The sequence below is a fragment of the Tupaia chinensis genome, unplaced genomic scaffold, assembly GCF_000334495.1.
Source record: "Tupaia chinensis unplaced genomic scaffold, TupChi_1.0 Scaffold148646_1, whole genome shotgun sequence".
NCBI classification, from domain to species: domain Eukaryota; kingdom Metazoa; phylum Chordata; class Mammalia; order Scandentia; family Tupaiidae; genus Tupaia; species Tupaia belangeri.
In genome coordinates this window covers 29216-42587 of record NW_006208495.1, presented here as the reverse complement: position 1 = coordinate 42587, position 13372 = coordinate 29216, and the positions used below count along the sequence as shown (strand labels likewise).

General features: G+C 39.6%; 1 pseudogene; it reads right to left on the bottom strand.

Moving 5' to 3' along the window:
* The window catches only part of LOC102469460 (endosome-associated-trafficking regulator 1-like), a 20661-nt pseudogene extending 9379 nt beyond the window's left edge, over window positions 1-11282 (bottom strand).
* Window positions 11283-13372: the final 2090 nt, after the last annotated feature.

Below are 13372 nucleotides of genomic sequence, written 5' to 3'. Positions count from 1 at the left end.
AAGTCCCTGACCCAGTGGCTTAAACTCACGCCGGGCGCGTGTGCGTGCATGCCCAAGATCCCGAGAGGAGAATGGAGGAGAAGGGATTGTGGTGTAGCCATTCCCCTGGGGGGTGATTTCTCGCTTTCTGTCTCTCTGTTTCTCTCTGTCTTTCTGGTGAACATGCGTGCCCTATGGCAAAAAAAACCAAACAAACAAACAAAAAAAAAAAAGGTAGGAAAAAGAAAGTAAGAAGGAGTCATGGGCCCCAGTAGTTTGGGAATCTAAGCAGGCAAAAGTGTTATATTTTTACTGATTAAGTCTTAAGGAATGAAAATAATTCTCCTTGGATCTTGATTCTCCTCCCTTGGGTCTTGACATAAACTTTTGGAGCTATCAGTTTTACCCTTTGGGCTCTTGATTCTACTTTCTGAGTCATCCTTTTTTTTTCTGAAATGTAGCATGTGTTTGCATATAAATGGTTTTATTAACCTACTCCCTGCCAATAGAATTTTGTAAATGTTGTACTCTCTTTGTCCTTTTCAGTCCCAGCTGGCAGCATTTCTGTTGATACAGTTTACTCAAGAACTTTGTGGGCCTTGCACGAATTGCACTGGGTTCACCTCCATTAGAAAAAATAGGCTGGCTTGCATATATTTCTGAGATCATCCCTTATTGATGTTTAGTTTCTGCTCAGATCACTGAGGCACAATGTTCTTTAACTTGTTAAAGGTCCTCTGGTTTCATCGAGACAATCTTAGAGTCACATTCTTAATCTCTTTTAAGAGCTTTCTTTTTGGTAACTGAATACTTTGATCTTTTAATCTTCCTGAGGTTTTAGCAAAAACGTTATAGAGACACACACTCAGTTTCCTATGTCATGCTTTCAGCAGCCGTTTGTTTCTTTTAGATTTTTTTTTTTTTTTACCATGTAGAGATGCTGAGGATTTTCGAAATCATTAGATGGTGGTTTATTTTTGTTTAACAGTTCTTTCCTCAATTTATCTCTCTCTTTTCTCATTTTATTGAAAGCAATGAGAAGAAACTAGACAATACCTTCAGCACGTTGCTTGGAAATCGCCTTAGTTATATATCCAGGTTCACAACCTCCAAGTGCTTTCCACATAACTCCACGACACGATCTTACTAAGATTTTGCTACTAAATAACAATAACCTACAATACCTTCTTGCAGTTTTAAATCAAATTTTTAATTTTATTAAGCCTTCACTGGCAGTCTTGTTTATTTAATTTAATTTTATTATTATTATTGTTTTTTTATTGTCAGAGTGTACATACACTTTCCAAGGACAAAGAGGAAACATTCCTCAATGGGGGCATGGTCACACCACAATCTTTTTTATTTCGTTTCTCCATCCCGTCAAGATCTAAGGCGCACACACACACACACAGAGACACACATACACTACATATGGCATGTTTTCAAGCTACTGGGGCTGGAATTTGAGCCACAGTCGCCACGTAGGAGTAAGATCTGGATCCTTATACATGGGGCTTAACTGCTACACTAGGGACCAGAGCACCAGCAGGCTTTAACATCATATTTGTCTTGGGGCCGGCAAGTGGCATGGTGGTTAAAGGCGCTGGACTCCCACATGGCTGAACACGGTTCAAGTCTCGAACCTGGTGGCTTGCTTTCTCACTTCCTCTCTCTCTCTGATAAAACTGGAAAATAATAATGATAATAATAATAAATAAAGTTAAATAATTCTTTAAAACAAACAAACAAACAAAAAACATCATATTTGTCTTAACAGTGTATTTAGAACCATCTGGACTTTTTCTCTTGGGCTTCTGAAAATTCTTCTAACCTTTCTCCACTTCCCAATTTCAAAACTACTCCCATATTGTCAGGTATTTGCTATGGTAGTAGGCCACCACCAGTTGCCAAAATCCGTATTCGTTTTCTATTGCTACATAATAGAACGGTCACAGGCGTAGTCGCTTGAAGTGATAACAATGTATTATCTCATAATTTTTGTAGGTCAGAAATAAAAGCATGGCATGACTGAATCCACTGATCAGCATATCTGCAGGCCTGTTTGCTAGGGTGCGGTTCTTATCTCGGGCTAGATGTCCTCTTCCAAGCTCACTGTGTGTTGGAAGACTTTATTCTCTTATATTTGTAGGATTGTAGTCTCCATTTTCCTGCCACCTGTCATTCAGAGCTCATTGTCTTCTCTTAGAGGCTGCTGGCAGTTCCTTTTCAAGTGGAACTTATAAGCAGTTCACAACATGGATACTTGCTTTCTTCCAGGCCAGTCGTAAGATCTCTCTCTGACTTCTTACTCTGTGAAATAGTGACGGCTATTTACTCACTTGCTTCGGTCAAGCCCATTCAGGAAAATCTTCCTACATAACTTATATAATCACATGAGGAATGTCTCCTCACATTTGTAGGTTTTGCCCATGCTTGCAGAGAAGGAGGTTATAAAAGGGTGACAGTTACCGGGAGTTATTTCTGAATTCTGCCTACTACACTCCAGAAAACTGGAGAGCAGCAGTGGACAGAGTTTCCACTGGAATAAAACTCCACAGCACACTTGATAGAGTACTTGGGCCTCAGCGTGACTCTCCATGAGATGATGAAAGGACTGTGATGAGGCAGGTGGTGGCACAATGGTAACACAACTCCACCCACATGGGAAAGGGCCAGGGTTTATGTCCTGGGCCCTCCCTAAGCACATTGGTTTTGTGTGCATGTGTCTGTGATCTTGGTCAGCTAAGACTTGGGGATGGATCATGGCATGATGACAGCGCCTGTCTCTGTTTCTCTCTGTCATGGAAGAAGGAAATGAACTTAAAATAAAAAAAGAAATAAAAAGGACTAGTCATATGTTTCTTTTAAAACTTTTCTCACTGAGTATCACTTTGTAAATCTCACCAATAAAGCCTATTTCTTAATTTGTTTTGTGTGATGTTGTTGAATTAATCACTTGTCCCACTGGTGACAATGGCAAAGAGTTGAAGATGAGTTGAGTATATATGATGGGAAGGACTGGATGTTCTCTTTTGATTTCTTCTACTTTCTTGCTGAAGTAAAAAGCATGAGACTTACCTGAGAATGAGGATATGGTCAGATGATGAAGAGTTTAGGTGAGAAGAAGGTGTGAAGTTATCCCTAGTAAGTAGGAGAGAATATGGACCAAGCAATGTAATAACGTTGTGCAGTGCTAAAAGCACACTCATTCTTAATAGTTACAGCAAATCCAGTCAACTCAGTATGTCTCACCTCATACTGGGCTAAGAAGTAAGGAGGTCATTCACACAATAGATACCTTCTATGCAAATATTTTAAAGTTTTTTTTTTTAAATTAGTATTATTTATTTAATTTTATTTATTATTATTATTTTAAAAATTGCTAGGGCATGTGCGCTCACTAGAGAGAAACAGAGACAGAGAAGAAAAGTGAGAAAGCAAGCCTCCAGGCCTGGGACTCAAACCATGGTTGGCCGTGTGGGAGTCTAGCTCCTTAACTACCATGCTGCTTACTGGCCTCTGATTAAGCTTTTCTTTCTGTTTTGTTTTGTTTTGTTTTGTTTTTCAGAGAGATTTGTTTTTGCTATTTGGCATATGCGCTGGCCAGAAAGACAGAGAGAGACAGAGAGACAGAAAGTGAGAAATCATCCCCCAGGGGGGATGGCTACACCGCAGTCCCTTCTCCTCCATTCTCCTCTCGGGATTTTTGGTACACATGCACACATGCCTGGTATGAGTTTTAGGCCACCGGATCCAGGACTGCAACCATAGTGGACTACGTGGGAGCCCAGCAACATAACCGTTACGTCCTCTGCGGGTTCCCTGATTAAACTTTTCAATGGCTTCCCATGGCTTTTAGAATGAGGGCAAAATTCCATAATGTAACCCACATGAAGCTTCATGTTTCTAGCTCCTGCCAACTACTCTAGCTTCTTCTCAGACCACAGTCATCATTGCTCTCTTATGCTATAGCCATGTGGAACATACTTTTTGTCTTCGAACTTAGTATACTGAACATATCCTCAGAACTTTTGCACATGCTGTTTCTTATCCCTGGAATGTACATGCCTTTACTCATTGCCTAATAAATGCACAGTCATATTTCAGAGTGAAACTAAAATAGAATTTGCTCCCTAAAGCCTTTTCTGACCCTCTCTAGGCTAGATAAAAACTTCCTGTGTTTTGTTTTTATTGTATGGGTTTTAGAATGCAAGTTGCAGGTAGTCAGGGATCCTAACTGGCTCACGCCTATACACAATAATAAATGCTTTTTGAATGAACTCTTTTTCTCAGTTCTAGTCCATAAATAATCTGTTATCAGCGGGAATCACTAAATACTTTGTGACAAATAATAAATTTTGAATCACAGAGTTTCAAAAAAAAAGAAATTTTGCATTTGGAACAAAACTGTCTACAATCTGGAGTGAGAGGAGTGTGGGAAAAGGAAAATACATGCTGGATTTGAGAGGCTAAAACATGAAATTAGCTCAAATACCACAGTTATTTTTAATCAAATTGGGAACAGAGAAAAAGCATATTTTGGGTTTTGCAAAGTATTGTGAGTTATACAATCGCATCTGTATAACCAGAAAATGTCATATCCGTTGATGTTAAACCTAGGAAGGAATACAAATATTGATCATTGTAGCATATATTTGTACTCTCAGCTTCCAGAAAATAGAAGTTGAATTTAATTATCTCAGAATTTGTATAATTTGCTGACCTTATATGACCTCAGGTTGAATAAAGTTTAGAGAAAAAATGATACCCTGCTCTCCCATTATGCTATCAATAAAATGTTAAAGTTCTGTCTCTTACTTTCTGACAAATTCAGTTCACAATTGTTAACCCATCGGTTTAATATTTTATTTAGAGGAATATATGCTGCTAATAAGAAATATGAAGTGGTGGGATCAGCAGATGGCATAATGGCTAGATCGCTGGACTCCCATGTAATCGACTGGGGTTCAAGTCCCAGACCTGGTGGCTTAAACTCATGCCAGGCAGGTGTGTGTGCATGACCAGGATCTCGAGAGAAGAATGGAAGGGAAGGGATTGCAGGGTGGCCATGGCCCCTAGGGGGTGATTTCCCACTTTGTGTCTGTCTCTCTGTTGAGCGCATGTGCCCTACAGTAAAAACATCTCCAAAAATCATCATCATAAATAAAAAAGAAGTATGAAGAGATTAGAATTGTATATGTATAAATCTGTGGATGAATGTACAACCCTTGTGCAATAGTAACTGATAAACTAAGAAGGAGAGCTGGATGTCTTAGATGTCATTGCCTGTCTTAAAGGTCAGACAAACTAAAACACACTTCTTATTCGTATTGTTAACTTCATACTGTAAAATAACTTCAGCTGAGCACAGAAGTCATTGTATGCCCTCTCACTATCAGTTGCAGCATTGGGAGGTTGGAAAGAAAATATTTGCGGATGGAAATAAATTCGAAAAGATAGGAAATGTAGGCTGGCCACGTCGCCTAGTGATAAGGGTGCCAGATCCCACATGGCCTACTGTGGTTTCAATGCTGGTTTTGGTGGTCTGAAAAACACACTGAATACATGTGATTGCATGCCCCAAATACTGACAGGATGGACAAATAGAAGAGAAGGGGCTGCAGTGTGACCAGATCCCACTGCGGGAGTGCTTTCTCTTTCTCTCTGTGTGCGCTTGTGTGTGTGTGTCTTTGGTGACGATATGCGCCCTCTGGCAATTTAAAAAAAAATAATAGAAAATGATAAGGCCTTAAAAGGATAATAGGGTCAGGAGAAGCATGGGTGAATTCTCTTTTCTGTCACTGATTTCATCTGTCACTTCCACTAAACTAAACTGCTAAAGATTTCTCTACATATGACAATTCTTAGTATATAGTAAGTTTCAAATACTTCTTACACTGACCTTTCCAAAGTTTTATAAAATCAGAATCATAAATTCTGTTGTTTGGTCACCACTTGTGTTTATTCTAGATCAAAATTCTTGTACTGCTTTCCTTGGTTACCCAAACTTTTCTTTACACAATCTCTGGGGATCATCATTGCTCTTGTTTTAATAAGGTTAAAATGTGTTATATAGTCATCATCTCAATAATCCTATGTAATTCTAAATAAATGAGAGTATTTCCATTAGTTTTGACTGTTTTTAAAGTACTTTTACATCATAATAATACCGGAACTTCATGACGGCCCTTTGAAATAAAAAAGGAGCATATTTTATCTACATTCCCAATTTATAGAGGAGGAAATAAAAGTTCAGAAAGATTAAGCAATTTGACAAACTTACATCTTCCTTAAACCTTCTGCATACCCTAGTAAGTAGAAGAGGGAAAACTTGGTCTCATGTTCTATTTTGTTGTTGTTCTTGTTTTTGTTTTGTTCTGTTTGGGCAGAGGGTATGCACTTGACAGAGAAAGAGAAAGAGAGAGAGAGAGAATGAGAAAGCACATGGTGAAGGATATTCATGTCCCAATCCCTTCTCCATTTCTCCCCTTGGGATTTTGGGCACACACGCACACATGCCCAACGTGTTTCTCAAGCCATAGGGCCGAGAGTCAAATTGTGGAGTCCGGCATGTGGGATTCAACTGCCTTAACCACCATGCCATTGGGTGACCCAATCTCATGTTCTATCTCCAAGCTCAGTTCTCTTTCCATTGTCCTCCTCTGTACTCCTTTATAAGTGGTGGACTTTTTCTCAGCATAATTTTTAGATCAAAGGGAAACAATTAAAAATTAGGTTATATTACAGCTTCAAAATTATAACACATGCAAATATTTTCTTACATTGTTTTTAACTTTAGAACCATACTACCATCCTGTGTTTGTTTGTTTTGTTTTCTTTGCTATAGGGTGAGTGCTATTCTTGAGAGAGATGGAAAGGGAGAGAGAGAGAGAAAGTGAGAAAGCACTCCCCAGGGAGGATGACCATGCTGCATTCTCTTCTCCTCCACTCTCTTCTTGGGATTTTGGGCATGCACACATACACATCCAGCATGCTTTTTCTTTTTTGACAATTTTTCTTTTCTTAAGAGATTTTTTTTTTCCATGGGGTACATGGGCTCACCAAAAGACAAAATATCACTCTCTGGGCGGAAGGCCATGCCACAGTACCTTCTCCTCCATTCTCTTAGGATTTGGGGCATGCACGCACATGTACCTGGCATGTTTCAAGCTGCCAGGTCTGGGACTTGAACCATAGTTGACCATGTGGGAACCAGTCACCTTAACCGTCATTCTACCTAGCTGACCCCCAATATCCTTTTCATCTTTCTTTTCTTTTCTGTTTTTTTTTTTTTAAGGTTTTTGCCATAAAGTGTGTGTGCTCACCTGAGAGACAAAGAGGGAAAGCGAGAAATTACCCTTTAGGGATGTCATAATTCCTTTTCAATTCTCCTCTCAGAATTTTGGGCATGCACACACACCCACTTGGCATGATTTTAAAGTTGCCTCATTCAGGACTCAAACCACAGTGCTCAGTCTGATCCAGCAATTTAACTATAAGGAATTGTATAGACATTTAAAATAAAGTAGTAAGAGTACAATGAGAGCAAAGAAAGAAGTTATTATATGGATACAGAAGACTGCCTAACCCAAATAATTATGGTTCAAGAATGACTTCTAGACAAAGTGCTTTAAAACTAAGAACAAAGTTGGGACCAGCAGTTAGTGTGATGGCTGTGTCACTGGACTCCCATGCACTCGACCGCGGTTTGAGTCCTGGACCTGGAGGCTTAAACTCACGCCGGGCGCGTGTGCGTGCGTGCCCAAGATCCTGAGAGGAGAATGGAGGAGAAGCGATTGCGGCGTGGCCATCCCCCTGGGAGGGGTGATTTCTCGCTTTCTGTCTCTCTGTCAGATGAACTGATTCTGTAGCAAAAGCCTTTCCAAAAAAAAGAAAAAAAAAAAAAAAAAAAAAAAGAAGAACAAAGTAAATAGAAGGAGAACATTTTTAAAGATATTGCAAGTCTTGCAAGTCTCCCATCCAAGTATGTTCATGGTCCTCAGACTGTACTTACCAATGACCTATAGTGCCTGCAATTGCAAACAATGGCACCATATTGATGGTTGTACTTTGGGTGTGCAGAGAAATCTGGCAGTCAATTAATTTCTATTAGTGCTGCAATGAGCTGTTCACTAGAGTCAATTCCTTGCTTTTATTAGCTCAATTGAAAAAGGCTTCTTTGACTTAGGTCCCTAGGAAATATTAGCTTGAAAAATGTCCCTTATGCTAGGAGTTTCCATCTTCATTATTGACCTAAAGTATAGCATAGAAGTGATATCCGTATGACTGTTATCATCATATCATTTCAAGCAAAAGAGAATCCTAGAATAATTGAGAAAGGGCGGCAGTGTAACAAATATATATTATGTGCATATATACATATATACATACACAAACACACACACACTCATATATATGTATATATAGTACTTTATGCCAATCACTGATCTATGTTACTTAGTGATATTTATTCCTCATAATTTTAGGAGTTAGATAATATTATTTCCATTTTGTAGAGGAGAACAAATTGAGGGTCAAAGGAATTAAGAACTGCTCTGAGGCTATTTCTCGTAAAAGGATACAGGGTAGCGCTTGAGATAAAAATCAAGATCTGGGGACTAGCAGGTGGCATGATGGTTAAGGCAGCTGGATTTCCATTTGACTGACTGTGGTTCGAGTTCTGAACCTGGTGACTTGAAAATCACACTAGGTATATGTACATGCGTGCCCAAAATCCTGAGAATGAAGAAGAAAGGAATGTGGTGTGGCCATCCCTCCTAGGGATGATTTCTCACTTTCCCTCTCTCTCACTCGCTCTGGCGAGTGCACACAGCCTATGACACTCTTTCCTCCCTAGTGAATACACATGCCCTAAGGCAAAACAAACAAACAAACAAAGGAACCTAACAAGAAAACAACATCCTGGGGAACCAGCAGTTAGCGTAATGGCTATGTCGCTGGACTCCCACGTAGTCGACCGCGGTTTGCGTCCCGGACCCGGTGGCTTAAAACTCACGCCGGGCGCGTGTGTGTGTGCCCAAGATCCCGAGAGGAGAATGGAGGAGAAGGGATTGCGGCGTGACCATCCCCCCTGGGGGGTGATTTCTCGCTTTCTGTCTCTATGTCTCTCTCTGTTTGTCTGGCGAGCGCACGCGCTCTACAGTGAAAATCTCTCAAAAAAAAAAAAAAAAAAAGAAAACAACATCCTGGATCTGTTGAAAGTTTTTCTTTATAACTACACTACAGGAAGTTGGAAGGATATTATAGAAATCAGAATATTAACAGCTTTTTAAAATTGATATGGAAACAGAGGTACAAATTAAGTAACTTGCCCAAAGGCACAAGTCATGGGTTATGAGAAAGATGAGAATGTGGGGTCTATTGACTTCAGGTCCTAGCCCTTTCCACTAAAAGTATGGTGGTTTATTTTCTCGATGGATCACCTTTCAGATTTGAAATAAACTCAGGGAAAGACAATCTTACCATGAGTCCTAAACACTCAGTTCTTGCCTTTACGATTTTCCTGTGTTAAATACTATTTGCCTTTCATATTTTTGTAAAAAGCGTATCAGGGATTGACTAAGGATTCATATTCAAAGTTCCAGTAGAGGCTGATATTTGATTCCTGGCTGAGATAAGCGCCCTAGAAAATATGCAGGAGCTCAGCTCTGTGCACCAGGAACATTAAGTATAGAAACTATAGAACTACCCCCCCCGCCATGTTTTTGTACGACAAGAACAGGTTATTACTTTGTTGACATGCATAGAATATATCACATTTTCTGCTTTGCTGAAGCTATAAATTCAATAGCAATTCTCTAGCCACATTGGTTATGAACATAAAGTATTCCATATAACCTGAAATCTCTAATAGTGGAAAGCTTAAACAAGAAATGATGCTGCTAGGATAATGCTGTTTCTTTTGATAAAACAGGAGAGCCATCTTCCTCCCCCTCAGATGATTTCTTCAGTACGCTAGAGCATTTAGGAACGGTTTAAGTCTTATACCAAGTTAAAGCGAAGACATTGATCACCTAATGTATATATACACCATTTTTATTTTTATTTTTTTTTAAATTTTGAATCTGGAGAACTTTTCTTTTGTAACTACTTTACAGTTTCTAGAAGAAGTTGCTGTCCAAATGTAGAAGAATGTGAGACTTCTTAGAGGAGCATGTTAACGAATGGAGGGAGGTAAATAAGAAATAAAATTCAAAAAGAGGTCTAATAAGGGAATAGCTGAATAAAACAAAAAAGGGGATCAGTAATTTACAATTTATCACAGCTGCACTGGAGAGTGATAGACTGGTAAACTATGCTGCTTTGAGAGGTCAATCCACATAAAAAGGATCATAGTTCGTGTCCAGAGACCTCCCTCAGTGCACTGAGCAGGTGTGTGTCATGTGTGTCCATGATCAGGACAGGCGGGAGCCGGGGGGGAGGATCAAGACCTTGTTGGGGGTGCTCTCTCTCTTTCTCTCTCATTCATGCAAGAACTAAAGAAATAAACTTTTTTTTTTTTTTGGAGAGCTTTCTTTTTTTTGCCATAGGGCGCATGCATTCATCAGACAGACAGAGAGAGACGGAGAGACAGAAAGAGAGAAATCACCCCCCAGGGGGGATGGCCACGCCACAATCCCTTCTCCTCCATTCTCCTCTCGGGATCTTGGGCATGCACGCACACATGCCTGGCGTGAGTTTTAAGCCACCAGGTTTGGGACGCGAACTGCAGTTGTCTGACTACATGGGAGTCCAACGACATAGCCATTATGCTAACTGCTGGTCCCAAGAAATAAACTTAAAAACAAAATGAATTTTAAACTTATTACAGCTATAATAAAGTTTGTTCTGATTTTAAGGTAGAATCACATAGTATACTTCTGAATCCATTTTCGAGATATCCTGCTGCCACTTTTGTCTTGTTTAATAAGTTTGTGCAATCTCTGGCATGAGGGCTCATTTAGTTTTGTATCACAAAGTAGTGAACAAATGAAGTTTGATCAGAAATGTTAAAATGAGATCACTGTGATCTTAGAATCTGGAGATAAAGGTTGCCATCGCTGCTCATATTTATTTGATAAATTCTTGTCGTAAATGCAACCCTAGCTGGTTTGAAGGGGTAGACTATACAAAAACAAATTACCGAAGAGAATACGAACATCACCTTGATCCAGGTTGTCATGAAGTTGTATAATCGTGACTTGCGAATTTAATGGATCCTCCTTAGCTGGACCTGCAGAACATCGTGCTGGAGAGACACAGGCTAAATCACTGAAATCCTTATGAATCTGTTTCAGTTCCATAGTCTGTGCCTTTCCTCTGACTCCTCACTACCTTGGTATATGCTCAAATGTCTGGCCCCAATTCATAATTACTAAGGCAATGGGGTAGGGTTATTCCATTTTCACACTGGCTCTGTAGACATAGATGCAGAAGAGATGGCACTTCAGCTTCCTCCATGAATGGCAGCTGATGCCTCTCCAACACACAACACTTAGAACTTTTCTTTTTCTTTCTTTTCTTTCCTTCCTTTCTTCCTTCCTTCCTTCCTTCCCTCCTTTCTTTCTTTCTTTCTTTCTTTCTTTCTTTCTTTCTTTCTTTCTTTCTTTCTTTCTTTCTTTCTTTCTTTTTTTTTGTTGTTGTTGCCAGAGTATGTTGTGTGTTTGCCAGAGAGAGACAGAGAGAGAAAGAGAGAGGGAGAGAAATCAACCCTTCCCCCCAGTGGGATACAGTTATGCCATATTCTCGTCTCTATTTCTCTATCCTGTAGGGATTCTGGGTATGCACACCTGCTTGGCATGTTTTTTAAGCTGCTGAGGCCCAGATTCGAATAGCAGTTGGCCATGTGGAATCCAGTTCTCTTAACCACCAGACTTCAGGGACAACCCTGAACTTCTTAATAAAAAGAACTTTAGTACTTGGGGCCAACAGGTGGCGTGATGGTTAAAGGCACTGGACTCCCACATGGCTGACTGTGGTTCGAGTCTTGGACTTGGTGGCTTGCTTTCTCACTTTCCCTTCCTCTCTTTCTCTCTGTCTTTCTCTGGTCAAAAAATTAAAATAAATAACTAAATAAAAATAAAGTTAATTAAAATAATTCTTTAAAAAAACGGACTATAGTACTATATAAAAGTACTAAAACTATAGTACTTTTATTTTCTAAAAGCAACCTTCTTTTTCTTTTAATGTATTTTGGGGCTGGTGTTGTAATCTAGTGGGTAAGGGAGGTGGGTATCATATGGCTGGCTGACAGCAGTTTAAATCTTAGCCCCACTGGCTTGAAAAACATGCCAGGTATATATGTGTGTGTGTGCCTCAAATCCTAATAGAATTAAGAAATGGAGGAGAAGAGATTGTGGTGCGAACATTGTGGGGCATGTAATCCCTCTTTCTCTATCCCTGTCTCGCTCTATCTCTTTCTCTCTCTCCCTATCGAGCATATATGCTTTCTGGCAATTAAAAAGTAAAAACCAATTTATATATTTTTAGATTTTAAATTTACATCTCTAAAAGCAAAACCAGGACCAACTGGTTGCATACTGGTTAAGGTGGCTGGATCCCACAGGGCTGATAGTGTGGTTTGAGTCCCAGCTTTGCAACACTGAAAAAATGTCAGGCATGTATGTGTGCACACCCAAAATTTCAAAAGGAGAAATGGAGAAGAAGGGATTATGGCATGCCCATGCCCCATGGGGGTTGGCTTCTCACTTCCCCTCTCTTTCTGTCTCTTTCTGTCAAGTACATGTGTCTTGTGGCAAATTAAAAAAATAAATTAAGCAAAACAAAAATTGTCAAATTATTTCTACTTAAATAGGAAAAAGAAGGAGCTTTTTAAAAATTTTTCTCTAAGCTAGCTCCTTCGTGTGTTCTGTTTTAGTGATACAACAGAAACGGTAGCAAGAAGTGTAGACTTCACCTGGCATTAGTGCCACCTGCTCAAGTTTCAGGGACCAGGAGATGACTTAGTGGTTATGTTACTGGACTCCCACAGTAGTCAATCACAGTTCAAGTTCTGGATATGGTGGTTTAAAACTCACGCTGGGCACATATGCGTGTGTGCGTACCCAAAATCCTGAGAGGAGAATGGAGGAGAAGGAATTGCGGAGTGGTCTCCCCGGGGGGTGATTTCTCACTTTTGTCTCTGTCTGTCTCTCCGGCAAGTGCATGCGCCCTGTAGCAAAAATCTCTCTAAAAAAAGTTTCATACTCTTGTTATTGTTTTTATTTCTATTTCTTCTTGATTTTCCATCAAATTAATTAATACATGTAAAATACTTAGTATCCAGTCCAACTTAGAATAATAGTCAATAAACATTGGCTACTATCATTGGTATTATTATGGAGCTCCATAATTGTTACATGTAGGCTGATGCTTTGATATCATTAAGAGTAGT